The following is a 25812-nucleotide window of genomic DNA, read 5'->3' as shown; positions in this document are numbered from 1 at the left end:
AATTCTTCATCTGCTTTATGTATTTTATGCATCAGTTGAATCATACTACTATCCGTTTCCCTTGAATGTCTCTTGCTTTCTTGCTGCAAGTTGTCGCCCAATCTCCACACACCCAGATCTCCAGGGGAAAACAACTCTCTCCCTCTCTCAAATCATGCTGTCTGTATTGGTATTCTGCACTGAAGCTATTCATGTACCTCTTGTGGCCCCCTTAGGTCTGTTAGTGATTTGATTTCCATTGTACCTCCTGGCTCCATCCCTAACAGATTATCTTGCATGTGACAAATGCTCAATATTTGTTTTTGAATGGATGTACATGTGTGTTCATGTCAAGTGCTAACTAGTATATTCACCTATTGAATTTGCTATGCTTCATTAACCTCCAGTAAAAAACATTGAAAAATTTTTTTAATGTTTATTTTTGAGAGAAAGAGAGAGAGAGAGTGAGTGAAAGCGGGGGAGGAGCAGAGAGAGAGGAAGACACAGAATCCGAAGCAAGCTCCAGGTTCTGAGCTGTCAGAACAGAGCCTGATGCGGGGCTCAAACTCTCAAACTATGAGATCATGACCTGAGCTGAAGCTGGTCACCTAACCGACTGAGCCACCCAGGTGCCCCTCCAGTAAAGCAGAATTTAAAGCACAATTACTTATTGTCACATCCTAGACTTTACTTTTTTGTTTTTAGTATTATACAAATTAGCAAAATTTGTGAATATTAAAAAAACTTTTTCTTTCTCTTAGTGATTTAAAATTTTTATGCATTTATTCATTTTTGCAAGACAGAGAGAGACAGAGTGTGAGCAGGGGAGGGGCAGAGAGAGAAGGAGATACAGAATGTGAAGCAGGATTGAAGCTCTGATCTGTCAGCACAGAGCCTGATACAGGGCTCGAACTCATGAACTATGAGATCATGATCTGAGCTGAAGCTGGACACTTAACTGACTGAGCCACCCAGGTGCCCCTCTTAGTGACTTTTATAATTCAGTTTCATGTTGTAATATTCTGGAGGATACTGACTGTCTAGTTAAGAGTGTAGACTCTGTAATTAGATAACATGGATCAAATCCTGGCCCTGCCACTTATTAGCATTGTGAGTTTAAGCAAACTGCTTAACCTTTCTGTGCCTCAGTTTCCTCATCTGTCAAGTGGAATAAAAACGAGTACCCACCTGCCTGGAAAATTGCCTGGATCATTTACAAACACTTAGTAAATATTAGCTCAGAGTGAAATAATTGTAAACCTGATTATCTTATTTCCTCCCACATTACACTTATTTCACTTCATTTATAATCTTTCTCTCCTTCCGGGAAATGGAAAGCTAATTTAAGACTATAATGGAAATTAAGATAGACTTGTTTTCCACATCAAGTTAAATTAAGCTCACAAACAATTATTGATAATGTACGGCAGGCCAAGTGCTGGCCTGGTGCTGAGAGACACAAAGCGGATGAGACGAGCATAGGTTCTGTTGACCCCTATGAGCTCACGGTATAGGAGGAGACAAACACCTTTACAATTGCATGGTGTGGTGCTCTAAATATAGAACTGTTTATCCCTCTGCTGTGCTTCAGAGCACCAGTATCTCTTGGAAGGAAGCTTTTATGTGTGTCTGGTGCCCCAATTTTTGCAGCTGCTGTAATCAATTGATCGCTTGGCTCTGGAGGCCAGGAGAGCTTGTATTCCTAGTCCTATGAGACTATAATAATCAGTGTCACCAAGAAAAGAGTTCATAGTCCTGTCTGGCACCATGAGATTTGCAACTGCTATAAGACACCTGTATATCACCTGGCTCTGGTGGCTGGTGGGGCTTAACATTTGTGGGTCCAATAGGACTAACTAACAGAGAAAGAGTTCTTAAACAGCTACCACCCTAGGCAACAGACCCAGCAGTTCAATGTTTCTGTGAATTAGCCTCTTAGCTAATCATGACTGTGGCCTCATGGGTAAGCTTCTAATTGAACACACATCTTGGGATTGACTATAATCCTCTCCAAAGACCATGGAGGGTAAGCACTATCTTTGCATTCACCCTCTGCTGTACTCCAGAGCATCAGCATCCCCTGAAGAGATTTACACACATCTGGTGCCCTGGTTTTTATGTCAGGCTCCCCAGCTTTTGTAGCCACTGCCCAGGGAATATCCCTTGATTGGCTGGCTCTGGTGGCCAAGGGGGCTTTCATTCCTGAGTCCCACAGGATTGTGGCAATTGAAGAGATGGTTTTTGCAAGCTGTCACTTCCAGGGCATTTCATAGAGGACTGAGGCATGATCCCCAGTTGTTCTGTGCAGGAGGCCTCTTAGATTGTCCTGCAGATTTGGCCTGAGAGGCAAGCTTCAGGTTTGGCAAATATCTAGTGGCTGATGAAGCTGCTCTTAAGGAATGTAGGCTGTGGATGCCATCTTAATGCTCTCCCTGTGCCTTACTCCAGTGTGCTGGTATCACTCAGGGAAGAGCTTATACGCTCATGTGAAGTGCTGATTTCTGTGCCACCCAAGGACAACTCTGGATCCCCTGGTGGCTGGTGGGGTTTATGCTTGCAGTCACATAAGACTGTATATATTTGCACTTAAAAGCTAATGTGTGAGGCTCTGGCTTCCATTAACCTGAATCTAGGTGCTGAGATTCCCCCTTTGGAACATCAAGAGGTCTTGGCACATCCTCAACCATAGGGAGCTATTAATAATATAACGAGCTGCTTGGACAAGAACAAAGATTTAAGAGGAAAACCAAGGACTGAAGCAGGGTTTAACAACAAGGTTCACCTCTTTTAAAAGACCATTTCTTTAAGACTTGGAAAGCATCTATTGTACAAAAACCAACCATCTATTGTAGAGACACCAACACAGAGAACCAAGCAAAATAAAGAAGCAGAGCAATATACTCCAAAGAAAAGAACCAGATAAAACCTTAAGATAAAACCTTAATAAAATGGAGATACGTAATTTATTTGGTAAAAGTTCAAAGTATTAGTCATAAAGATGCTCTCCAAACTGGGGAGACAATGGATGAACAGTGAGAACTTCAACAAAGAGATGGAAAATATAAGAAAGTACCAAATAGAAGTCATAGAGCTGAATAATACAATAACTGAAATGAAAAATACACCAGAAGGGTTCAACAGGAGACTAGATAAAGCAGAATAAAGACTCAGTTAACTCAAAGACAAGGCAGTGGAACTCATCCAATCAGAGAAGCATAAAGAAAAAGAATGAAAAAAGTAAAGACGGTTAATTGGCATATGGACAACATCAAATAGAATAACATTTTCTGGGCAGGGCTCTCAGAAGAAGAGAAGGGGCAGAGATCCAATTTGAAGAAATAATGGCTGAAACAGTTATCCATATCCAGGAATCCCAGAGACTACACATTCTTCTCAAGTGCACGTAGAACATTTTCCAAGATAGATCATATGTTAGGCCACAAAACAAATCTTAATAAATTTAAGAGAATTGAAGTCATATAAAGTATCTTTTATGATGACAAAGGTATGAAGCTAAAATTAATTACACAAAGAAAACTGGAAAATTCACTAATATGATAATTACTGAACTATCAGTGGGTCAAAGAGGAAGTCAAAGGAGAAATACAAAATATCTTGAGACAAATGAAAATGGAAATGTAATATACCAAAGTGTACGGGATACAGCAAAAGCAGTTTTAAGAGGGAAGTTCATAGTGACAAAAATTTACCTCAAGAAGCAAGAAAAATCTCAAATAAACCAATGTTATACCTCAAGGAACTAAAAACATAGAATAAATGAAGACCAAAGTTAGTAGAAAGAAGAAAATAACAAAGATTAGGGCAGACATATGAAACAGAGACTACAAAGACCATAGCAAAGATAAATGGAACCAAAAGATATTCTTTGAATAGAAAAGCAGAATCTTTGCAAATCTCTGGTTAGACTCACCCGGAAAAAAGACAGGATTCAAATAAAATCAGAAACGAAAGAGATGTTACAACTGATAGCACGGAAATACAATGGATCCTAAGAAACTACTGTGAATAATTACAAACTAACAAATTTGGAAACCTAGAAGAAATGGATAAATTCCTAGGAATATACAATATACCAAGACTGGATTATGATGAAATAGAAAATCTGAACTGATACGTTGCTAGTAACGATATTGAATCAGTAATCAGAAACTTGCTAATAAACAAAAGTGCAGGACCAGATGGCTTCACTGGCGAATTCTAAAAAAAATTCAAAGACTAACTAATATCAATCCTTTTCAAACTCTTCCAAACAATAGAAGAGGAGGAAACTCTTCTAAACACTTTTTATGAGGCCGGCATTACCCTGATTCCAAAATCAGACAAGGATACCACAAGAGAAGAAAATTATAGTTTAATATCCCTGATAAGCATAGATGTAAAATTCCTTGACAAAATATTAGCAAACCAAATTCAACAATACATTAAAGGATCATATGCCATGATCAGGTAAGATTTATTCCAGGCATGCAAGGATGTTTCAATATCCACAAATCAGTTAATGTGATACATCATGTTAACAAAATGAAGGAAAAAATCATTTGATCAACTCATTACATACAGAAGAAAAATTGACAAAATTCAACATCCATTTATGCTAAAAACACTCAACAAAGAAGATATAGAGGGAATTTACCTCAACATAATACAGGTTATATATGGCAAACTGACATATGGCAAACAGCTAACATCATGCTCAATAGTGAAAAACTGAAATCTTTTCCTTTAAGATCAGGACCAAGACAAGAATACCCACTATCACCACTTTTATTCAACAATGTATTGGAAGTCCTAGCCCTGAGCAATTAGATAAGAAAAAGAAATGAAAGTCATCCAAATTGGAAAGGAAAAAGTAAAACTATCACTATTCGCAAATGTCATTATATATAGAAAATCCTAGAGTTCATCAAGAACTGTAAACTAATAAATGAACTAATAAATGAATTCAGTAAAGATGCAGGATACAAAATACGTAAAATTTGTTGCATTTCTATGCACTAATACTTTGCATTTACATTGCATCAAAAGGAATAAATTACCTAGGAATAAATTTAATCAAGGAGGAGAAAAACCTACTGAAAACTATAAGGCATTGGTGAAAGAAACTAAAGACACAAATAAATGGAAAGATAACCCTTGCTCATCTCACTCCTACTAGAGTCGTTCTTATCCAAAAGACGAAAAATAACAAGTGTTGGCAAGGATGTAGAGAAAAGGAAACTTGTGCACTGCTGGTGGAAATGTAAACTGGTGCAGCCCCTATGGAAAACAATATGGAAGTTCCTTAAAAAATTATAAATGGAGCTGGCATACAATCCAGTAATTCCACTTTGTATACTTATCCTAAGAAAATGAAAGCACTAACTCAAAAAGATATATGCACCCCTATGTTCATTGCAGCATTATTTACAATAGCCAAGATGTAGAAACAACCTAAGCATCCAACAGTGGATGAATGGAAAAAGACGTGGTTTATATACACAATGGAATATCCCTCAGCCGTAAAAGATAATGAAACCTTGCCATTTGCAGCAACATGGATGGACTCGAGGGCATTATGCTAAATGAAATAAGTCAGACAGAGAAAGACAAATAATGTATGATTTTATATACATAAAATTTCACTCAACAAACTCATCGGTACAGGGAACAGATTGGTGTTTGCCAGAGGCAGGGAGTTGACAATGGGAGAAATAGGTATAGTGGTTTTGCTTTTGTTTTAGTTTAAATAAATTGAATTAAAAAACAAACAACAAACACTGTTTAGAATATGTTCCTCCGGTGCCAAAATAAAATTTATTACTAGAACTCAGTTTGTTATTCTTAGACAACAAAGTGATTACTCTGTGAATCAGTTTGATGCCTTTCACCCAAATACTCTGCAAAGAACAGAGAACAACCTGAGTCATTGTGACCTTTACCTGACAGCACACGTTAGCCTTCAACTCTAGCACAGCCCTTGTTTGCCAGAGGAACCAGGGACAGTCTGCTAAGGGCAAATCCCTACTTTGTTAAAAATCTTTCACTCCTAAACTCGTAATTCTAGATTTTGGTTTCCCAAGGTTTTAGAGAGCACTATGATGATTCTTCTGGAAAATATTCTCTAGAAAACACATAAACCTATTCAAAAATTACCACTTAGTGCATATTTAAAAATATTTTCAGGAATAGTGTATTTATAGGGCAATATATACATTTATTAATAGAACAAGTTTAAATAATAAGCTGTTTAAACAAGGTATAACATATACGCATATGTTATGTAAATATATATATATATATATATATATACACACACAATATAACATACATACCAGATAATATATATGGAACAAAATTTTAACTGAATATATTAATATTTTCTTATATATTTTCTCAAATCTAAAATGAAATATGTATTGTGTGTCTATGTGCATAATCTCTACCCTGATATACATGTAGGTGGATTCCTATTTGTTTTAAGGAGTGAATTGCTATGTACTTCCTATTATGTTATTCAAGTAGATTCAATGTTCTAAAAATTGTGAAATGCAGGAAGCAAGACAAATTATGCATTAGCAAGTCTCTTGGTGACCTTCCAGCTTGGCTGTCCCCATCTTCCACTGACATCTTAGGACAAGCAAGAGTGATTCTGGTTCCAGATTCAAGGTCTCCTTTCAGGAAAAGAGGTAAGAGAAAAATAAATAGTTTAAGGTTTCTGTAGCTTTTCACAGAAAATTTTCATCATGTTTTATGTCATTTAGTAATATTTTTTATCTCTTGGCATGATTGCATAAAAAAGCAGCAAACACTGAATCAAACTGCAAAACTGTTTTATTTTCATTCTGAGCAATGAAAAATGATTCCCATTAATGTTCACATTAAAAAAGAGGCTACATATATATGAGGAAAGCAACTCATTTTAATTGATCTCCAAACATAACATCCAGTGACAACATTCAATTTCTGGGTAGTGAATAGCAATGCTTATATCTATATTATCAATATGTTCATATTTGCGGCTTGGGCATAGCCTAGATATTGCACCACTACACTGGGCATTATTTGCTTTAATGGGAATTTATTGAGCAACATTTGAGGCCAGGAGTAAGTATTGCACATGATAATTAAGATGAATAATTCTCATTCCCTGTCTTCAAGGAGCTTACATTTTGGTGCTTAGAGGAGGCACAGATGTCAGAACAGGTAACTAATATACACCCTAGTGAAATAGATGCTTTAGAGCAATAGGAATTTAGGCTTTCAGACCAAGGAGGAAAAATGATTGCAAATTACTATCAAAATATTCTGGAATGGAAGAAAACCTAGAAAGGAAAAAAAGAAAATAGAAGAGGAAGAGAATCTGCTCTATCAGAATTTATCTTTAAAAACAAGACAAGTAACTAGACAATGAACTCTTAATTTATGTTCCCAAAGGCCTGTGCCATGACAGAAGAGAGAATGTCTATTTTAAGTCCCAGACACCTGGCACTGTTCCTTGGCATGTGGAAATAGGTGTTCAACAACCATTTGTTAGTGGCTTTTCCCTATTTCCTTCCTCTCTCTCTCACTCTCTCTGTCCCCCCCTTTCCCTCCCCCCCTCCCCTTCTCTCCCCCTTTCTGTCATGCTTCAGGATCATTTACCTTGTTAAATTAAGCTTTCTATCTTCCTTTTCCCTTCTTAATAGGATTATATTAGGTTAAACCAGATAGAATTCTGCTTTCAAGTCAAAATGGCTAAAAGGCAACAATTTCATATGGTTCAACCCAGTAATTCAACTGGTGTACACGAGTTAATCTATTCACACCAGCAAGAAACGAAGACAACAAACTGACCATATTGAACTAGCATAACATATGATAAATTTTCTCAGGAACAGTTTACAATATATAAATTATTCTCAGGCATAAGCCTTCCAGAAACCTTAATCAAAATGGCCTATAGGACTAAGTGATGTGGCTGTTAAGAATAGTGACAATTTTATCAACAGTAAATTGATAAATTTATTGGAGCAATATAAATTAAAATAAATATAAATATAAATTTATTTGGAGCAATACGTGCTCCAAACCTGGGGCTTTGAATATGTAACTGGGTCCTACACTAGAAATTGACTTATAGCATCTGGATGCTCTGTTTGGATGCTCTGCTACCCACTATTCATCTTTATTCACTAGAAACAGTTTAAAAATATTAATGCCTTAATTTCAATGTAGTGTATGTATCCCACTGTGGCTCTCCTCCTGTTCCTACAGATATTCACCCTGTAGCCCCAATCCAATAGTCTTTCCCAGTTTCATACTCTGTTTTACAAAGAGCCCTAATCTCTGGGGGTTGGATGGTGACAAGGAGTAATGAACATAGGTAGCCAAAGTGATGATGTGCCTGGTATCGGGTTAAGGATTGTGATAGAATACTATGTCTCCTCATGACAGGGGCTTGTGTCTTTAATTGAAAGGGTGACCATATAATTCATCATCCAAAGATGGACACTTTTTGAGAGTGAAAGGTGATCTATTAATAATTACAGTAGGACAACAAACCGGTAGAGACCATTTCAGGCAAATGGAGACATATAATTACACTGTAATTTGAGCATTTCCCCAGAACACATCCTGTGAGATACTCTGTAAAATAACTCACTAGAGAGTGATCTAGATAATAAGAATGAAAGGTCACAATTTGTTATTACATATATAGGTTAACTTTATCTCCTTCAATTTTCACATTCCAGATTTTTGTTTTCTGTAGGACCCTGTGGTAGATTCTACACATTTTGTTTCATGATTTCTAGCAGACAGTACAAAATTTTCTGATTTCCCTTGTGTTTTTCCGGCTTCATTTGGAAGCAAAGAAATTTTCTTCCTTGCGATCATATATTGTTCTGTTATTCATAAAATACTTTGTTCCATATCATGCTTCTTCAAATACAATCCCTTCTAATTCGATTAGAAAATGAGTAAATTAAAATAAAATTATGTGAGAATATTTGGTGAATTAACTTTAATTATTGAAGAACAAGGTACAGAGTATAACAAAATCAGGTCAAAAGTCAAACCACTCATATTTTAATTTTGTCTTTGCTATTAACCATCTGTGTTGTTAAGTAAGTCCCCATCTTCTCAAAGAAAAAAAGTACAAGAAAGAACATTGTAAGTGCCTTCTTTGTGCTAGGATTGTGTGAAGATAATGCATGAATGTCATTGGCCCCCAACAGCCCTGTAACAGTAACACTACACTGCCCATGTGCAAGTTCATAATTGATGAAATTGAGTAACTTGCCCCGAACTTTCACTTAGTAAATGGTAAGAAAGAATTTAGGTCCAGGTCTGTCTGAAAAATACATGCTGTCAGTCAATAATCTGTTTACTTATCTTGAAAATGGGAATCTCTTGCATGATTCAAAAGATTGTTATAAAGATTTAAAGACTAAATGAATGCCAAATGCCTAAAAGTTTTTAAACAATCTACATATTTGGGTATTACTAGAATCTTTCCCTTATATTTTTCTATTCATTTCTTGATTATTTTTTTTCTTGACTCTTTGACTCAGGATTTAAATAAAATTTTTGGAATATTCGTCACATTTTATAACAAGAAAATAGATCACAAGCATTTCACAAAGTGGTATTTAATTCTCTTTGATTCCACAAGTGTGACACCCCCATACCGGGACAGAGCGTCTGTTCCCGAGAGCTCATTGTCTTGGGCATTTGCATCTTTCGATTATCACTATCCTAGGTCACTCTGACATTTCAAAACAATGTCTTATATTTATATTGGAAGCCTTTATTAAACTAAGATACAATTTGTTTTTAATTAATAGGTCATTCCACCTTCATCTATAAGATGATATTCTAGCTCAATCAGCTGCAGCACTACTTATTTAAGACAAGAGAAGAAGGTGAAAGGAGAACAAGGCAATTACAAGGTTAGTCTCTATTTCCAAAGCATCACCTGAGGCTTCATTCAGATAATTTCAATTAACTTTTATGGAAGTTACTCAGCTAAAACCCCAGCAAATGCTACTGTAACTAGATTCAGTGCTCCAGAGCTATACAACTGCTGAGGAATTTATACCATCATTTTTTTCAAGTGTACCAAAAAATATCGCTCCCAAGACTGACCTATGTGATATGTTCCCCATGGTCTAATGCAAATTAAGATGACTGTGATGTAAAGATCTCTGAGACAAGGGTCATAATGGAAACATTAGCAGACCCTTTGCTACAGAAGCCCTGCAGGGGGCCATTAAGATATTTTATGGAAGTGCTATAGTGCCAGCCTGAAAGCAATCGGCAAAGAGCAGGAAACATAAGCGACTGTAAAAAGAAAACAAAACAAAAACCCAATAAGAGACAATGAAGACATCATTAAAAACATAAAGGCAATGAAAATGCCTATGGTGTGTTTTCCATTATCTGTGACCTTGGGTTTCAGTTTTGGCTCTATGTTCATCATCAGTTTAAGAAAAATACCGCCTTAGACTCCTAGGCTCACACATTCTTTGCATGATTCCTTAGAAGAGGAGGGGCAAAGCCCTAAGCTAGCTGTCAAAAAACAACTTACTATAAATTGTAAGGGTAAAACATCCTGTAAGAGTTTTCCCTCTGCGCTCTTGAGTATTGTCTCTCAGGGAACCCACCCAGGATGACAGGAAGATAAAAATTAGATTGAGGCCTTTTACACTGTTTTGACTGTTCATATCCTCCCTGTGTGTTATTTATATTAACAAATTCAGTTTTCTACCTCAAAAAGACAGCTGGTTAACAAAATGCTGTTGAACAAAAGAGATCTCTTAGGCATGGTTACACTGTCAGGTTATCCCAGATTAGAATCACAGATAACAGTGATCTAGCTATAGAACTATGTTACTCAATGGAGATTGTGATCCAAATTTGTAAGTGTTATCCAACAAGCCCTTTTAAAAAATAACTGTGAATAAGTTCCCCAACTCCTAATGTGCTTGTGTTTATTTTCTTCTGTAGTTTTTTTTCTTTAGCATAAAACTTTTTTTTTTTTTTTTGGCTTGAAATGAAATAGGTATTATTTACTCTAAGTGAAGTGAAAAATTGGGGCTAATTTCTCAATTACTTTCCATCATAAAATACTTCATTCCAGGTATCCCCAAGGTTAAATTTTATTTTCTCCACAAGGTTAAATTTAATGTCAACACAGACTATCAGAAAAATAACCCCATTTCTTCCATTTGCTTTACATGTATAAATTCAGTCTTTACTTAATCTTTTTTTTTTTTTTTGGTAGAACACTAAATAAAATGTGACGCAAAGTCTGTATTTCTCCAATATGTAGTTGATGTTTGATGAAAAACTTGGCAACTTAATTCCCATAAAAATGATTAAGTAGAATTATACTGGCAAGACTCAGCTATCACGTAATGTTTGGGAGAGTGGATAGGAAGGAAGAGAGGGAAAAGGAAAGTCTCTTGTTTTTTTTCTCTCTTTCTCTCATCATATAATGTTTTCTATGAGAATCTTCCATAATCAAAATTTAGGTCCTAAAGAATTAAGCATGAAACACATGGGGTTTATTCTTTGTGATCATTCTGATATAGATTGCTCTGTTTTCCTTAGAGTCGCTTTCCTAGTAAATTAAATTATATTACTAATTTTTTGCTCATTATCAATACTTTTTTTCCCTCAGTTTTCTACTGGTGCAACTCTAAGTAAAAGATATACTTTGAAAATCATTAGATTTGAACCAGAAAATGGAAATTATTTGCAGAGAATATTGTATTTCTCTTCATTTTGAAAATCTTTCAGAACTGAACTATAGCATTCTTGATGCATATATATAATTAATATTTGAGGATTTCCCTTTTTACTTGATGGAGTTCAGGACATGCTAACCCCAAATATGGCACTTTGGCATATTGAATATTTTAAGCTGAAGAAGTTTGAGAAAATGGCAGAAGCAGAAAGGTCACTCTGATCTTCCCCCCAATCTTTCTCTATTGAAACAGATCATAAAATTCTCAGGTAAGAGGTGCCCTTCCTATGCCAGAGAAAAGGAGCATCCTTATCTCTGAAGACAAAGATGCCCCAAGAAGAATCCTAACAAACAAGCCATACTAAATCTTCCTATTTACTATAATTGCCTCATACTCTCCTTGGGAAAAATTAGTACTCTAATAAAAGACAAATAGAGAAACATCCCATGGTTGTGGATAAAAGTTCTTGATGTTATACTGATGACAATACTATGTCTATTTTTCTATAAATTTATTGCACAAACCAATTAAGATCCACTTAGATATTTGAGGAACACAATAAAGTTACTTAAAAAGTTGTTTGAAAATAGAAGTCCACAAATAACTACAACCTTAAAAATGAAGAAATTAACAGGGAGAATTTGTTCTATCAGATTTTTAAAATTAAAGTTGGGGTGCCTGGGTGGCCCAGTAAGTTAAGCATCCGGCTTCGGCTCAGGTCATGATCTCATATCTCGTGAGTTCGAGCCCCGCATCAGGCTCTGTGCTGACAGCTCAGAGCCTGGAGCCTGCTTCAGATTCTGTGTCTCCCTCTCTCTCTGTCCCTCCTCCACTCATGTTCTGTCTATCTCTATCTGTCAAGAATAAATAAACATTAAAAAATGTAGAAAAAATAAAATTAGATTAAAGTATAATTAACATACAATGTCGTATTAGTTTCAGGTGTACCGTATGACTCAACGTTTTATGCATGACCCAGTGCTCATCATGATAAGTATATTCTTAATCTTTATCTAGTCCACCCCCAAACATGGAACACTTGACGACTTTGCATGTCATCCTTATGCAGGGGCCATGCTAATCTCTGTATTGTTCCAATTTTCGGGTGTGTGCTGCTAAAGAGAGCACTGTCCTTTATGATTTTAAGACATATATTCTGAAATGCAGGACCTGGATCCTATGCTTTCACATGGAAAAATAGTAAGGATCCCACTAACTTCCTTTCAGATCCCAAGGAGGACAGCCCAAGGAAAAGGTAAAGAATGAAATAAAAGCCTAAAAGTCTGTGTCCCCACTTGTGAGGTAAAGTAATTCCACGCTAGTGAAAATGTGAACTGATGAAGATCAGCCATTTACCAGTAAGTTTAGCAACTCTTTCAACCTTGAATAATAACACATGGAGAGGTGGGGCAGAGGTTCTCTTATACACCAAAGGGTGGAAATGATGGAACGTCATCTCTGAAGTGAGTGTGGGAGCATGAGGACTGAGGGAAATGAGATCCTTCTATAAAAATATTCTATCGGGGCGCCTGGGTGGCTAGGTTGGTTGAGTGTCCGACTTCGGCTCAGGTCATGATCTCACAGTCCGTGAGTTCGAGCCCCGCGTCGGGCTCTGTGCTGACAGCTCAGAGCCTGGAGCCTGTTTCAGATTCTGTGTCTCCCTCTCTCTCTGCCCCTCCCCTGTTCATGCTCTGTCTCTCTCTGTCTCAAAAATAAATAAACGTTAAAAAATTTTTTAAAAATATTCTATCATGAGGGTGTGTCATAAGTCACTGAGCCATTTTCAGATTCTTGAAAAATCACTTTGTGCCTAATTGTTTAGCATAAATAATACTGTGATATATTGGTAAATTTAAAGTATTTGATACCTGTTTCTGTCAGTCTGTCCATCTATCTACATTGTTTGCAAAAATACACACACACACACAGAACCTTAAATATCCTTTTACATAAATACATGTAAGATGGCCATTTACTTGCATGATGAGCAGGCTCACATTTGTCCTGAGTAAGATTAGTATAGTTCACTTTGTCCAGTAGCTTTCTTTCCACCTGTTTTTCATTAGTATTGACTCTGAAGTCAATAGCCTAGATGTGACAATCAAAAGGCACCACTTTGATTCTTTCATTAGTACTTACCTAGGTGACTGAGACCTGCTTAGAATCTCAAGATGCTATGAGAGGACAAGATTCACAGAGGAGGAAACAACTCAAGGCCAATATCGGATCAAGGATTTTGCTATTGTTCATAGTTGTTCTAGAGTCTGGACTAAATTTGGCAAAACTGCCTTTTTTTTAACATTAAGATTATCCTGTCCCCAACTCACCATGGAATTTTAACTTAATATACTAAGGCTAGATTAAAGCAAATGTAATTCCTGTACTTACTCAGACTCCCTTCCTCCTTTTTCTTAATATTTCCACCCAAAGTCTACCATTCTCAGCTTGGTTGTCTGTGGAAAAGTATTTTTAAATATTCTAGAGTCAGCCTCCTTTTTGCCCTCTCAAAAAGTATTTTATAAAGCTAAAAAGATGACTACTTAAGTTATTAATACCTGTCTTTTATTTAATTACTTCACTCACTCATTCAATAAATATTTTAAAAAATTGTTTTAATGTTTATTCATTTTTGAGAGAGAAGACAGTGTGAGCGGGGGAGGGACAGAGAGAGAGGCAGACACAGAATCTGAAGCAGGCTCCAGGCTCCAAGCTGTCAGCACAGAGCCCAACACGATGCCCAAACCCACGAACAGTGGGATCATGACCTGAGCTGAAAGTCAGATGCTTAACTGACTGAGCCACCTAGGTGCCCCATTCATTCAATAAATATTTAAAGGAGGACTTCATTTGCCACTCAGAGTGCTTGATCTGTTGGTAAAAAAAAGTAGCCAAGATCTGTGCTCTATGAAGCTGATATAAAACAGATAAATAATTACAAAGTGTGATGAATGAATGTTATGAAGTAAATAAAAATGGAGCTGAGATAGAAAATTACAGAAAGGAATGATTTTGGATGGGGCATTTTCATTGGCAAATCCAAGTGGGGAAGGCCATGTGATACATTTTTTTCTGATGTAAATAAATACATTCATTTAAATGTCAGTAAGAAATCATCAAAATATGAATATAGCACATGAGTATTATTTAATGAATTAGTAGAGATAAATTTATCACAATTCTATCAATTCATCTTGATACATCAGATAAAAGTTCCAAAGTTCTAAACAAAGACTTGTCTTGATGATATTATCAGTAATTGACAATAACAGATTTGGACCATCTCATTTTAATCATGCACTAAGTCTGGCATGTTCCCAACTAGCACCACATCAAGAAGTTTGAACTGCTCTGGGAAGGAATTCCAAGAATGGGACACCCAAGGGCTAGGATCTGAGATGTTCAGCAGAGAAGCTCTACTGCAAGAGAGCCAAATCACTACTCTCTACTGCTTAACCAAGGATCCCAAGAGTTATACGTGTATTTATGTGTACCCGTGTGTGTGTGTGTGTGTGTGTGTGTGTGTGTGTAGAGAAGCTATTGAGACTGTGCTCTGCAAGTGTAATCTGAAGATAGTGAAAATCTGACACAATTTAGAGAAGGCAGTATTTCTTGTGTGCATCCAAAATTATTTTAGCAAATCAGTCATTTAAAAATAACTGCATCACATCTTTCAGTATTTCTGTATCTAAATACTAAACATGAAGCACAAAAGATGCCTTAATGCACACCAAGTTCATGTAAAGCTGTAAAATGCCATTTTTGGAAGACAAACTGCATTTGCTCTGGAACCTTGCACACACATGCATAAAAACACCCCCAGCAAATATCTGCAGCCACTCGAACACATACAACCTCCTGTGGTTTCTCCATATATCAGACACAGCTGGGATGATTTGAAGATTATTTTTTAAGAATGCATCTAGCTTACATTTTTAGAATATAAGTTCCAGCCAATAGATGAGCTAAATGATCCTTTATTGCCACACAGCTCTTATTACCTCTCCAAGAAATCAGCAGTGTAAATATTCCACCCTGTGTCAACTAACACAGAAACTGGTAGAGTGAGGTTGCTGGAAACTTGGCATGGTGTGTAAATTCACAAGAATCCATCAAGCTCTTCTATTATTTATACTGTAAGATTTGTAAGCTGTCTGTAGAGTAACAGGTGTAGCCCCTATGGGTCAACAACCACCTGAATAATGCATGGGAAAAGGAAAGCAATACCACATACACCACAGTTTGGTATTGTTCATTTTGGGGAATAACTTTGCCTATAATGGCTGCCTAAAAAATCTTCCTTAGCAGTGATCCATATACTGGATAGTCATGTGTGATGGTTAAAGCCAGTTCCTTTGTATTTGACAGACCAATGTCGAATTCTGGTTTCACCTGTTACTACTTTCTGATTTTTGTTTGGTCAAGATACTTTTTTTTTTTTCAAGACACTTTTAAACTCAGTCAAATTCAGTCTCAGTTTCATTATCTTAAGAATAAGGAAAAAAATATGTTCATAATTAATTTCTAGTTAGCAGAACACTAACAACTGGATTTCATTAAAAACTTACATACATGAAGGTCTTAATTATTAGAAGGGACAGAGATAGAAAGACAGTTTTTGGGGGTGCCTGGGTAGCTCAGTCACTTAAGTGTCTGACTCCTGATTTAGGCTCAGGTCATGATCTCAGGGTCGTGAGATCGAGCCCACGTAGGGCTCTGCAATGGGCGTGGGGTCTGGTTAAGATTCCCTCTCTCCCTGTCTGTCTGCCTCTCCCCCGCTCAAGCTCTCTCTCTTTCTTTCTCTCTCTTCCCCAAAAACTAGACAATTATTTTTATTTGGAAATTACTAAGGTCAAAACTATGAGTTATAAGAGGTTGTATATTATGAGTTACTGTCATTGTGTATTCATTGAATACAGATTCTGGATATCATCAACAGTAATCACAGAGAATATGTTTGTGTGGCGATGGAAAAGGAGCAGAACCATGGCACCCTGGAGTTTCTTTGCTAAATTAGACCATAGAACTAACATGTCACAGAACCTCTATTGTTGAATGTTATCATTTGGACAACAAAATGCTGATCTAAAAATAACTTATTGAGGGTTAAGTAGCTATTATAACCCACTATATGTAAAGGAAATCTCATTTAGAAGGCTATGAATGAAGGATGAGGAAAACAAGTGAATTGATTGAGGTTTCCAGTTAGTAATAGAGCAAAGTACACTAGTATACTATGAATGAGTCACAGAAAATGAAACTGCAAAATGACCATAACAGTTACAATTCTAATAATATTATCTAGTATTTACTGAGCATTTACTGTGTGCCACATGTGCTGCTAAATGTGCTTTATGTGTCATTGCCTCCTTTAATTCTTACAATAACCCGAAGAGGTAGGCACAGATATTTTGGTTTTTCTACATAGGAAAGCTCAGGCTAAACGAGCTTAAGTAAGTTGTCTGTGGCTACACAGGGAACACGATATAAAGCCAGATCTTTGACTCTAAAGTTCAGAATGATATGACTCTTTAAAATTTTCTAGTCTAAACTTAACAGGATTACTTGCTTCTCTGTAAACAACCAGATGAACATTTTTCCTATGGTGCCCAATGCAATCGAGGTAGTGACATATGAGAGGGATGAATGCCTACCTTCCTCCAATGAAAGTGTTTCCTCTAAAAATAATGGAATGAAATTTCCATAAATCTTGTCAGCTTTGTTTTGAAATTTTCTTACTATGACTCATAAGCATAAAAACCAAAGCTGCCGTGAAAGATGGAGAATCTAAACAAAGTTGGAAAAAATGTATTTTTTGAATCCCTACAATATTGTCAATTCACTTTATTTTTGTGGCCTTGTTTTTCCTAGGACATAAATACCACATTTCTATCTGTGGAGGAAGTGCTGCATAAGGTGAGCCACATTCTTTATAAGAGAAGTTCATTTTTCCCCCAAATGATATGTTATGTCATTTTTAGAATTCTATTGTGAGCCCAGATGATAACTCATAATCTCCCTGCCCTTTGAGTTTGAAGACACTGCAGATTTCTTACAGAACCTATCCTCATAGTTAAGAGTGAAAGAGCAGAGATCCAAGGGGCACCTGGGAGGCTCAGTCTGTTAAGCAACCGACTCTTGATTTTGGCTCAGGCATGATCTCGTGGTTTGTGAGTTTGAGCCCTGTGTTGGACTCTGCACTGACAGCAAGTAGCCTGCTTGGTATTCTCTCTGTGTGTGTGTGTCTCTCTCTCTCTCTCTCTGCCCCTCCCCCACTCACACATAAGCACTCTCTCTCAAAATAAACAAATAAATAAACAAAAAAAAAAAAAGAGCAGGGGTCCAAAGCACCATTTCTGCCCATTGTGATGTCTGGTCCATTGCCACTAGATAAGTCTTAAAGACAGGGAGAAGAAAGCCCCCCAGTGCTAGGGCTTGTTGGTTTGCTTGCTTCTTGTGTGTTTGTTTACTAGAGATAAATGCCAAGAAGGTAATTATTTCTTCTCCTAGAAAGAGTCTTGACTGAGAAATGATAAACAGTCCCACCCATTGTGCAGAAACTTGGTGAAAATCCCTTAGAGATGTAGAAAAAACGTGAGCCAGGGAGCCTGAATACAAATGCTGGACAGGACTGAAGAGGAGGAGGAAGGGTGGTGTGACAGAGGGAGGGGAAAGAGGAGGAGGAGGAGGAGGACGAGGGGGAGGAGGGGAGGAGGAAGTGCTAAGATAAGTGGCACAAGGGACAGGGACAAAGATGAAGGAAATGAGAAATAGAGGTGCTCCAGGAAAGGAAAGGAGTCTCAGTCTCTTAAAAGATTTGCCATTATGTGGTGTCTGAGCACTCCTGCAAAACACAAAAACAGAAATGTGGAGAAAACCAGCATAGCGATAACCACAAAGATGGTCTGGGACTTCTAAAGAGTTCAGGAGAAACTACCTGAACATGAAATGTGGCCAGGAGAAGCTAAAAACAGTCATCTACTCATGAGAGCCTGTGCTGGCAGGCTAAATTCAACTCTGCCTAATAGTCGATTCTATATGAAATCAGATAGCTAAAGCCTGAAAAGAACAGTCAGAAACCCCATCTATTTTAACCAAAGGATAATTAATTAGTAAGCAAACAAATAAATAAATAACTATAGGCAGAAGGATTTCCATATAATGGACAAGAATCTCTCATTCGAATAGAAGAATACTGTTTTGGGGCACCTGGGTGGCTCAGTCTGTTGGGCATCGTACTTCGGCTCAGGTCATGATCTCGTGATTCACGGGTTCAAGCCTATGTGCTGACAGCTCAGAGCCTGAAGTCTGCTTTGTGGATTCTGTCTCCCTCTCTCTGCCCCTGCCCAGCTCATCCTCTCTCTCTCTCTCTCTCTCTCTCTCTCTCTCTCTCTAAAAAATAAATAAAACATTTTAAAAAATTAAAAAGAATATTGTTTTCCTCTTAGAGCCAGAGCAATCTATAAAACCGTGCCAATATAACTGTAATATGCATATTAGAGAAGACTTTTTATTTTAATTTTTGTGACACAGTTTGCAAAAGACTTTAACAAAAGACATTTCAGTCAGCAGAGAGGCATACTTCCCAAAGTTCATGTTTTTGCTCATATTTCAGAAAAATTGCATTTTAGAAATACAACTGGAAAAGTTGTGATTGAAACCAATCACTAGGCGATCTCACACAGAGAACTATACAATTAGCACCGTTGTTACCCAAAAACTAGTAGAAGTGGACAGGGGAATTGAGAGGAGAATGAAGAGGAGGATATTTTGAAAGAAAATTGGATTTCAGTCTTGACTTAAAACCGGTTGACATTGAGGGTACCTGGGTTGCTCAATTGGTTAAGGACCCGACTTCGGCTCAGGTCATGATCTCACAGTTGATGGGTTCAAGCCCTGTGCTGGGCTCTGTCCTGACAGCTCACTGCCTGTAGCCTGTTTCAGATCCTGTGTCTCCTTCTCTCTCTACCCCTCCTCTGCTCACACTCTGTCTCTCTCTCTCTGTGTCTCAAAGATAAATAAATGTTAATTTTTTTAAGCCGATTGACATTGTAGTTGTCCTATATGTCACTGTGGCAATAGCCATATTGTCTTAGTCCAAGCTGCCATCACTAAATAGCACAGATTTGGTGGCTAAAGAGCAGAGATCTATTTTCACAGTTTTGGAGTCCAGAAGTTCATGATCAGAGTGCCAGGAGGGTTGGGTTTTGGTGAGGGTTCTCTTCCTGGCTTGTAGACAGCTGCCTTCTTGCTGAGTCCTCACATGGCCTTTTCTTGGTACATGAGTTCAGAGAAAGAGAAATTTATCTCTTGCTTTTCTTATAAGACTAGTAATTCCATCATAAGAGCTCTGCCCTCCTAACCTTATCTAATGCTAACTACTTCCTCAAAGCTCCATCTCCAAATTAGGGCTGCGATGTATTAATTTTCGGGGAGACCCAAGCATTCAGTTCATGATATATATCTATATCTATATCTATATCTATATCTATATCTATATCTATATCTATATCTATATCTATATCTATATCTAATTATAATCACTCAATAAAAGCTAAAACCTTTCCAGTGTCTCTATAATATTCCATGTCCCTCCACAACCTGTTTCCTATTCCCAGTACTGCTTATCATTCGACTAGCACTTTGCTTGCTCTGTGGCAGCCTGATCGTGTCTTCAAGTCCTCTGAATGCTCTAAGATTGTTCTCATCTCATGGGGTTTCCATTCGCTGTTCGCTTAACATGAAATGTGCTTCTTCCAGGTAGCTATCTGATTTACTTTTTGCTTAAATGCTAGTGCATCAGGAGGGTTTTCCTGAGCATCCTATATAAAATAGCAACCATGCTTACCCACCCCCATCCCACCTTGGCCTGCTATCTCTTTTACCTACTTCAATTTATTTTCTATACCTCTCAACATTCTGATACACACACACACACACACACACACACACACACACACACATATGTGTGTGTGTATACTTATATAAGTATATCACACATATATATACTTACCATCTTAGTATCTCATCAGGGACCAATGTGTTTTGTTCACCTCCGTATCTTCTATGTCTAGTCTTTTTTTTTTAATTTTTTTTAACGTTTATTTTTTTATTTTTGAGACAGAGAGACAGAGCATGAACAGGGGAGGGGCAGAGAGAGAGGGAGACACAGAATCTGAAACAGGCTCCAGGCTCTGAGCTGTCAGCACAGAGCCCGATGCGGGGCTCGAACTCACGGACCGTGAGATCATGACCTGAGGCGAAGTCGGACGCTTAACCGACCAAGCCACCCAGGCGCCCCTTCTATGTCTAGTCTTATGTTGGCAGCCAGTTTCTCTAAAATCTTTGCCAGAGTACTGTTAAATGAAAAAATTATGTGCTATGTATATTTTACAAACACACACTTAATGGATCCTTATGTTTTCTATTGTTACACAGAGAGTCTGGATTATACTTTTTATAAATTTACCACTCAGATTTGGGGAAAATATTTCAGGAAGAGTTCTTTTTCCCACATGACGATCTTTATAACTATAGCATGTTATTCACCTAATTAAAAAGTAGCCTGAGTAAATCACATTTTGTAGAGTATTGTTTATGTGCCGTACCCCTTTTCAGGCAACAGCTTATAACCACTACTAGTATTTGAAGCTGAACATTCTGTATAGTGAACTAAAATAATACTTAAAGTTTAATTCAAAAGTTAATAAAAACTGCCAAGAGAATTATTAATAACACCTAAACCTATATAATGAAGTGAGAATACACTGTTAAGGAGATAATAAATTATAGAAATCACATATTTGTCATATTTGTATTATTATACAAAATGCAGTACTGATAGAAACTTTCAATTCTTCCTTCCAAAGGACCTGTGGAAACTCAGCTTTGGCTAGGTAAATAATCCCCTTCCTTCCTGATCTTGCTTTGGTTATTTGTTGCCCATTCCTCCCTGGCAAACTTAGTGGCTTAAAACAACCACCACTTATTTGCACAGAATCTGCAGTCTGGGCAGCGTATAGTGGGAAAGGTTTATCTCCATTTCATGTAGCATCAGCTCAATTGGACATTGGGTGATTCACTCCACGAATGGCTCACTCATATGGCTGGCAATTGGATGTTGGCTATCAGCTGGAGCGTGGTGAAGGATGAGTGCTTGGGGATTCAGTTCCTCTCTGCATGGGTCCCCTCTTATGGGCCTTTCCAGAGGCTTCCTTTTGGCCTCCTCATATCAAGGTGTCTGGATGTACAGAGCAAGCGTCCAAGAGAAGAAGGTAAAGGAATAGAGAATTTTTATAATCTAGACTTAGAAGTCATACAGCCTTACTTCTGTTGTGTTCTGTTGAACAAATCAGTCACAAATGTCTACCTGGGTCCAAGGGTTGGGGACAGAGATTCTATTGCTTGATGGAAGGATTGTCAATGTCATTATAAATGGAGAATGGGGGATGGACTCTGTGGTGGTGTTCCTCTTTGGAAAATACAATCTGCCATGCACCCATCCTGATTTTTTCTTCATATACTATCCAAATCTTCTTGGTGTTTCCTGCACTATTCTTTTCCCATACCTATCTACTTTGGGTTGTTGTTTATTTGTATTTCAGCCCTTATTATTAGTTATAGACAACCCTTCTTTTCTGCTTGTGTACCGAGACTTTATCAACAGTGCTCCTTAAGGAGGTTTGTTTTCTCTGAAATTACTGGCAAGATTTTTCCCATAAATTACTCAGCACTCTGAGAATTGCTAATTTCTTTTCAGTGATCCTAAAGTTCTACTTGACCTTTCCCTTCTTTAGGCCTTTTGTGTTCTTTGTCTATCTGCTTCTGGGTCCTGTACTATCTTACCTATTATAGCAATAAAGAGAGTCTTTTCTTTTCCTACTTTAATGGAAAAATAAAGCAAAGATACCAGGTTATTTGCTGATTAGGGCTTGAGAAGAAAATGAATGTTTTCCTTCATTTGGCAGAAATGTGGGTGACATGACAATGTCCCTGAAACTCTGTTAACTTGCTGTTACTCAAATAGTTACACCCCATCCCCTAGGGCAGTTTTCCTTTTACAGCAGATTGGGTATCACACCTTCTCTAAATTGAGCCTTATGAAATTGGCCCAGCAGCTATCTACCAGCCCCGAGGTCCACCCTCATCTTCTGCCCTTCATGTGCCTTTCCATGCAGCTCTGGAAACTATTGGAGTCTGCTTCACACTTCAGAGGATTATGGGAAATTGGGATGGAGGAGGCTTACCACCATTTTCCTCCCAGGGACACTGTGCCACAGTTTCTTCAAGTGTTGCTAATACAGGTGTTTCTGTTACAGAAAGTTCAAGACCACACTGTGTCTGTGTATACTTCCCAACTTCAGGGACACGTTTGTTCTTCCTCATATTGGATGAAGAGGGCTGAAAAGAATAAGGCTCTATGCTTCAGACTCCCAGATGCTCTTCCCAAATCCAGTCTCTCTGACTATGTTCAGCATTAACGATGGCACAGACGGGGATGTTTGTGTTCTGCAGCCCCGCACACATCCTGCTAGATTCGGGTTGCCAGGCTCCCCTGGCAGGAACTGTCAATCTTTCTGTGATCCTCCTGCAGTTCTCCCACTGAGCATTAGAAAGGGAAGAGAAGTACTTTCATTCCTACCCAAGCTCTGCTCTCTCCATAAGACTTACCACCTCTCTCCCGCACCCAACCCCCCTCTTTGCCTGGGATAATGCTGGGGGGATGGGGAGAGTTGGTGACTAGGCATTTTCTAAACTGGCTCTTGTCACTAATTCCTGGTAGGAAGGTGGTGGGCTTCCTGAACATAGAACATGAGGTATATTTGTTCTTGGCTTTGGATCTTTGCAAAAATTCTAGAAACTAAGTATCCTATTTGCCATCCTATTTTATGTATTATAAAGTTTAATGTACTGATTATACTAATCTGTACATTTTCTGGTAAGAATTTGGGTTACCCAAAGATACTAGAAAACATTGAGGAATGTGAATCTTTACTCAGTTGCATCTCTCACAGCTATAAAATTAGATTCTCTTACCTAATTTCACAAATAAATGCTTTGTTGTGTGAGCTGTTCTTCTAAGGTTTCATATGCTTCCCCTGAGATGGACACATCCTCATTCAGAGTGTTTCTCCTTCCTGTCCCTGGAGATGACTCCTGAAGGAAAAAAAAAAAAGATTACACTTCAGAGAGAGTAGGAAAACCTCTCTTAGAATCACCCAGCATCTAACAACATTCTTCTTTGTAGCTGCCTACTTAACAGTGTTTCTTTCTCCTTTTTTTTCACACAAAACCCCCAAAATAGGGGAATTTTCTTCAGCAGAGGAAGGGTCATATGAAGTTACAATTTTTGTAACACTCCCCTAGCAACAGACCCAGGGAGTTTTTCCTACCATATTTATCTTGGGTGGCATAAACCTGGACATAGACATAAAAATATGGGTGAAGATTTGAATGTGGAATACACAGTGAAGGTCACTGCTGTGTGAACTCTGTATATTTTGTCACATAATATTGATTTGGCTTTCATTTATTTTGCTATTGTTGTTTTGTTTATTGCCACAAAAACCCCTTTGGTTTTTGTCAGGGAGAACTAACTGAATGGGTCAAATTCATCCAACATTTAGCTATGAGACCAGGCAGTCTTGGATTTGAATTCTGCTGTAACCTGGAGCCTTCTCCACCCAATGAAGAAGCAATTAATAAAAATTATTTGCATGGAGGTGATTGTTACAAGGGTCAGTTTCACTTTGAAGTGCTCATTTTGAAATTGTTATGGGTGAGTGGAAAGTGCACTGGGTTAGATGCAATCCATTCACTAAGAAATAATGATCAAATGTCTTCTAAACACCAGGTACACTTTGAGGGTTGAGGCAACAGCAGTGAGCAATGGGGACAAAAATCCCTGCTCTCCAGGAGACCATATTCTCATGGGAGGAGGCAAATAATAAATAAATTAAAAAAAATAAAATATATCATGTATTTTATGAAAATAAAGTATGAGATCCACCCATCAATAACTTGATGACCTTGGAGCTATCATGTACCCTTTTGAGACTTGTTTTTTTCCTCAGTGAGAGTGGATTTGTGTGGATGATCACTAGGTGGCTTTTGGTGTTGACATCTGGTGAGACTTTTCTTTAACTCTTTTCTGGTTTCAGTTTGTTTTTTGGTGTAAATTCAGAATGGCTTCCATATAGGCAATATTCCAGCTTCACTCACTAAGGGAAGGAGAAATTCAGGTCAGGAGACTGGTGTCTGGGCAACTGGATGTGATTCATAAATTTGCAGTAATTGCTTTTAATCTACTTTTTTTTTTTGTCCTAAAACTCAGACCTGAATAATCAGGCAACTATATATTAACTTTACCCAAAAGACCTTGGACCACCTGTCTGTTTCCTGTTTTCCTTGCCAAGTATCTCTTCTGGGAAAAGCTGACTGGAAACACAGCAGGACAAAACTCATTTCTCTCCTTTCTTTGTTCCATCTGTCTCTCTTCTCATCTGGGAGATCTCTTGTTCACTTCCTCATTATTTCTCACATTCAAGGCTAAATTCTCCACCTGTGCTTTTGATCCACTGCTTCCCATCTTCTTCCAGATGTTGTTCCTACAGTAAGTCCTACCATTCCCTATCTTTCCAGTATTTTAGATGTCTCCCTCTGCTGACTCTTTTCACACAAGCTAAAAATGCTACCATGTCTTCTCCACTGAAAAAATCCTTCATTCCCTCTGGCTAATGCTCTAATATTCACTTTCCCTTCACTAACCAAGCTACTCTGAAAAAAAATAGGCTGCATTTTACACACCCTTCTTATCTCCTATCGACTCTTCAAAGCATGGATACAGGTTTGTAACTATAACTACCTTGGAAACTGGCTTCTCCCATATCTTTAATGATGTGCCAAGTATTTTCACCACTCTCTGCAGCATTTGACAATATTGTCCGTAATGCTCTTGAAGCTCAGCCCTTATTCGTATTTGAGACATGACTGTGTCATCTACATCTACTCTGGTGTCTTTATCAGCCTCTTTTCCTGGTTTCTTTCTCCCCATACTTCGGACTCTTTCTTTCCTACTTCCCTCTTTGCACTTTTTAAATCCACTCGC

General features: G+C 37.7%; 1 non-coding gene across 1 annotated transcript; it reads right to left on the bottom strand.

The window, feature by feature from the left end:
• Positions 1–12732: 12732 nt before the first annotated feature.
• LOC124521395 (U6 spliceosomal RNA) lies at positions 12733–12836 on the bottom strand. The gene has a single exon (XR_006964492.1). It is a non-coding gene; the product is annotated as a U6 spliceosomal RNA (small nuclear RNA).
• Positions 12837–25812: the final 12976 nt, after the last annotated feature.

Source organism: Lynx rufus, unplaced genomic scaffold, assembly GCF_022079265.1.
Source record: "Lynx rufus isolate CCGP_SWC_20201006 ecotype Redwood Valley unplaced genomic scaffold, mLynRuf1.p SCAF_3, whole genome shotgun sequence".
In the NCBI taxonomy this organism is placed as follows: Eukaryota; Metazoa; Chordata; class Mammalia; order Carnivora; family Felidae; genus Lynx; species Lynx rufus.
This window is presented reverse-complemented; position numbering and strand designations above follow the sequence as displayed.